Below are 5,190 nucleotides of genomic sequence, written 5' to 3'. Positions count from 1 at the left end.
TTCCCTTCTGGCTGCTTGTAATATTTTCTCCTTGACCTGGGAATTTGGTTACAATATTCCTAGGAGTTTTTCTTTTCAGATCTCTTTCAGGAGGTGATTGGCGAACTCTTTCAATATTTATTTTATCCTCTGGCTCTAGAATATCAGGGCAGTTTTCCTTGATAATTTCATGAAAGATGATGTCTAGGCTCTTTTCTTGATCATGCCTTTCAGGTAGTCCCATAATTTTTAAATTGTCTCTCCTGGATCTATTTTTCAGGTCAGTTGTTTTTCCAATGAGATATTTCACATTGTGTTCTATTTTTTCATTCTTTTGGTTTTGTTTCATAATTTCTTGGTTTCTCATAAAGTCATCAGCATCCATCTGCTCCATTCTTATTTTTAAAGAACTATTTTCTTCAGTGAGCTTTTGAACCTCCTTTTCCATTTGGCTAATTCTGATTTTTAAAGCATTCTTCTCCACATTGCCTTTATGGGCTTCTTTTGCCATTTGAGTTAGTCTATTTTTAAAGGTGTTATTTTCTTCAGTATTTTTTTGTGTCTCCTTTAGCAAGCTGTTGACTCACTTTTCATGATTTTCTTGCATCTCTCTCATTTCTCTTCCCAATTTTTTTTCCACCTCTCTTACTTGATTTTCAAAATCCTTTTTTGAGCTCTTCCATGGCATGAGACCATTACATATTTATTTTGGAGGTTTTGGGTGCAGAAGCTTTGACTTTTATGTCTTCCTCTAATGTTATGCATTGTTCTTTCTCATCTGAAAAGATGAAAAAAAATCCCTGTTCACCAAGAAAGCAACCTTCTATAGTCTTATTTTTTTTTCCTTTTTTGGGCATTTTCCCAGACAGTTACTTGACTTTTGTGTGTGTTCATCCATCATTGATGAAGAAGGTCATGCCATTAGAGAAATAATGACATGACTTTGCACTTGACTTTGTTTTGAGTGAGGAAGGACTATGCAGGTCCCCAGCCTCACTTCTCCTCTAGAATCATCTGAATCCATTGACCAGATATTCATCAGGCTGACTGGAGATAACCCAGGGTGAGGTAATTGGGGTTAAGTGACTTGCCCAAGGTCACACAGCTAGTAAGTGTCAAGTGTCTGAGGTAAGATTTAAATTCAGGTCCTCCTGACTCCTACACTGGTGCTCTATCCACTGCACCACCTAAGATCTTTTTCAAGAGGGTATACTCTAGGTACCAGTAAGTTCTCAGTTCCTCCAATGTACCACAATCAAGGGAGAGAAGTTTACTCCTTTCCTGGCCTGTGCTCTGTTCTGGGAGCTACCACAAGCTTTTCTGCCCAGGATCTTTGAGTAGAATTCCCTCTCCAGAGCCTCCACCAGCTTCACCAGGCAGCTCTCCTCCTCACCCCAGGACTGCCACTCAGGGCTGAGAACTCAGATCAGCAGCTCAATTCCCCCAGGGTCTTTAGGCAGAGGGCTCCAAAAATGGGGGCTGCTGCTTCTGCAGCCTAGGGCCAGGGCTAGGTGAGGACCCTGCTCCCTTCTCACCCAGGTGAAAGAGTTTTCTCACTGACCTTTGAAGCTATCTCTGGCATTTGTGGGTTGTGGGATCTGGGAACTGCAGCTGCTGCTATTGGCTCCCTGAAGCCCACTCTGGTCCTGTCCCTGCCTCATGGCAAAGCCAAGACTGAACTGTGCTCCACTCAGAGCCTGGTGCTATAAAAATTTCCTGTCAACCTTCCAGGCTTCCTTGGGCTGGAAATCTCTTCTACTCTGTTCTTTTGTGGTTTTGCTGCTCTAAAATTTGTTTAGAGTCATTTTTTACAGGTATTTCATGGGCTGTGGGGGGAGAGCTCCTACAGGCCATCCTATTCTACTATCTTGGCTCTGCCCCTACAAAACCTTTTGGATTTAATATAATCAAAATTATCCATTTTACATTTCATAATGCTTTCTATCTCTTACTTGCTCATAAGTTCTTCCCTTCTCCATAGATCTGATGGTAACTATTCCTTTCTCTCCTAATTTGCTTATGGTAGATGATAGCATTTATATCTATATGTTATATAGAACATAAATGTTTGCAAAGCACTTTACAAATATTCTCTCATTTTATCTTCAAAATAATCCTGAGAGGTAGGTACTATTACTATCTTCATTTTACAGATGAGGAAACTTGAGGCAGTCAGATGTTAAGAGACTTCCCCAGGGTCGTGCAGCTAATAAGTGTCTGAAGCTAAATTTGAACTCAGGTCTTCATGATTCCTAGTCCTACAATTCTTTCTGATGGGGTACATACTCTGGGAACCTCCTTGAACTCTCCTTGAATCTTCCCACTTAACCTGGCCTTTCATACTCAAGTCTATTGCCCTTAACCTAGCCTGGTCCATCCTTGATTACTTCCCACCCAAGCCTCTATTGTCTGATACCTCCCAATTGCCGCCAGCTGTTTCCCACCCTTGATTACATCACATTACCAGTCTCATCCTCCTTAGACCTTCCTCTCAGACTACTAGACCACCTCTAGATCTTTCCCACAGTCTTTCTGTATGTAAGTTCCATCTCACTTCCTTGAAGGTGTTCAGATTCAATTCAGCTCCGACTCTGTCTAGCTGCGATTCTCTATCTATCTGGCATGCTTGTCAATAAAAGCATCACAAATGCTTAGGCTCTTAAGAGTCAACCCAATATGGTGAACCTTTAATAAACTGAAAGAAAGCTTGAGTCAAATTCATTCGGCAGGACCCGGTGTCAGTATTTTGGGGTCCTAAGCACCACAAACCTCATCATTATGGTTCCCAAACCTTAACATTTCCACCTCACCACCTGTGTACATGGATATACATGCCACATTCCACTGGGATATCCCACAGTTATCTCACACTTAATATATCAAAAAAAAAAGTACTCAGCATCTATCCTCCTGGACCTTCCTCCAAAATTCCCTGTTTCAGGACAGAGCAGAACTATTCTTCCTTCATGACCTGAAGATTCATTCTTGACATTTCACTCTTTCACTCCTCATGTCTAGTAACTTGCCAAGTCTTGTCAATCTTACTTCCTTCATACCCCTGACATCTGGTCCCATTCCCTATAATTGTACTACAGCATCTCCTAGTTCAGGTCTTTATCACCTCTCATCACTGCTATTCCAAAAGCTATTCCAAAAATTGATCTCCTTTTATCTAATCTCTTCTCCCTCCAATCCACCTCTACACAGCTGCCAAATTAATATTCCTAAAGCACTGGTCTGATTTATCACTCCCCCTAGTACCACCCCAATAACCTTCAGCAACCCTCAGGATAAAATAAGACTACTTCTGCACTTCAATACTTTTCACATTCTGCTTCAGTCTATAACTCCAGACTAGTTACAAAGAGAGACATCATAGCACAGTGGTTAGAGAAAAAGCCCTGGAATCAGGAGGACTTGGGTTTAGGACCTGTCTCTGACCTAAGTCTTTATGACTAAACAAGAGATAGAGAGAATTATGAAATGTAAAATGGATAATTTTGATTAAAATAAAGAGGTCTTGCACAAACAAAACCAATGCAACTAAGATTAGAAAGAAAGTAGAAAGCTGGGTGACCCCCAAACAAATCATGTTATCTCTAAGTGATTCTCTAAGACAATAAATTGCAAAGAAGGAGCTGACCTGCATTGGTAGAAGAAGTCTTCTCATCTTGAAGTTCCATATACCAAGGAAATCACAGGCCCAATCTCAATATCTAGTCCTCATTACACACTACCCGCTCACCCCACTTGGGTTATGTCCATGATATCCCATCTTTTACCTCCAGGTCCTGGAATGGTCTCCTGTCTCACTTCTTCATTTTAGAACCCATAGTTCCCTTCAAGGTTCAGCTCAGGTGTTATCTCCTTCAAGAGGCCTTTCCTGATTCCCACAGGTATTACAGTGCCCTCAACCCAATCATTCTACATTTATTTTGTGTATAAATTCTGCATTTATCAATGTACATGTTGATCATCTTACCTGAATGCAAGATTCTGAAGGAGAAATATTTGTGACCTTTGTTTTTATATCTCTAGCACTTAGCAGTTCCTTCACACAAAAAATAGCTTTAAAAATAAAAAGATTAACAAGTATATGTTAATAAAGATTTTAAAATAATAAAAATAAACCAGAAAATTATAATATGCATATTGCATATATATATCCCAGTATATTATATGTATATGTATATATATGTATATATATATACATATACATATATATCCCAGTATATTTAATACTTAAATATTAAAACCAGGTTCTCTAATACTGTTGAATATGCATTTCCACTTTGCCTCCACTCTCCACTCTGTGAACAGTTCCCTAAAGGCCCATGTTTTCTGGCTCACCAGGCCGTGGCTTGGGCTCCTCCTCTTCCCAGTGGTCATCTTTTCGAGAAGGATACCAACAAAGAAGCTTCCATCTTGTTTCAGCCACCAAGAAATGAAGAATCTTAAATGAAGAGCTCTTGACATCCAGAACTACCAAGGTCCCCTTCAAAACTACAAGCAGCCAACTCAGGATTTCTCCTTAGTCCCCTGTTCTCAGAGAAAGCAAACAAACTAACAGAAGAGAACTCCATGGACCTATGCTTAGTCTCAGCTAGACAGCAAGTGTTTAAAGCCATAGTAATAGCCAGGATTGAGAGAGAAAAAGGAGATTAATAAATACCCAAAGAATGACATGACACACATTCCAGAGATAGGAAGAAAAAGGCAGAATACCAGAGAGTCAAGTCACTCCTTTTAAGGTCTATTGAATGGGTGGTTTTTCCTAGTTTCAGTAGTTAATGCTCTTTAATGTAGTTCCCCCACCGTTAGAAAGTAGCATATGAATTCTAGCTAGAACTCTGTGGTGGCGCATATCTTTTATCAAGGGAAAGGGCAAGAGAAAAAAATGTCACCAGAAGAGACTCAAATATAAGGACAGTATATGTGCCACTGAAAGGGCTCCAAGCATGGTCCATGGGGTATACTCTATTCAGAAACAATGAGGTGGAGTTCACCTAAGTATACCCATTATACAGAGGCCAACATTTTGTGAAGTGGATATATTTTATTATAATTATCATCATCATCACCATTATTATTATTGCAGTATAGACAAACTGAATAAGTCCTCTCACCGCCCTCCAATCTCTACTGTATCTTCTTTCCAGTACAGACAATTGGATTTTGTTTTCCAGGAGACAAAGTCTTTCATATTCCTCA

The 5,190-nt window shown here is 39.9% G+C and overlaps 1 long non-coding RNA gene across 2 annotated transcripts; it reads right to left on the bottom strand.

Annotated features, from left to right (window-relative positions):
- Positions 1-455: 455 nt before the first annotated feature.
- On the bottom strand, positions 456-4,619 carry LOC140519646 (uncharacterized). 2 transcript variants are annotated; one of them, XR_011972254.1, is made up of 3 exons: positions 4,330-4,617; positions 3,962-4,047; positions 456-757 (listed from the first exon to the last, which is right to left on the bottom strand). It is a non-coding gene; the product is annotated as an uncharacterized lncRNA (long non-coding RNA). The 2 variants fall into 2 exon arrangements; XR_011972253.1 differs by lacking the exon at positions 3,962-4,047 and having other exon boundaries at positions 4,330-4,619.
- Between the last annotated feature and the right edge of the window lie 571 nt (positions 4,620-5,190).

Source organism: Notamacropus eugenii, chromosome 1, assembly GCF_028372415.1.
Source record: "Notamacropus eugenii isolate mMacEug1 chromosome 1, mMacEug1.pri_v2, whole genome shotgun sequence".
In the NCBI taxonomy this organism is placed as follows: domain Eukaryota; kingdom Metazoa; phylum Chordata; class Mammalia; order Diprotodontia; family Macropodidae; genus Notamacropus; species Notamacropus eugenii.
This window is presented reverse-complemented; position numbering and strand designations above follow the sequence as displayed.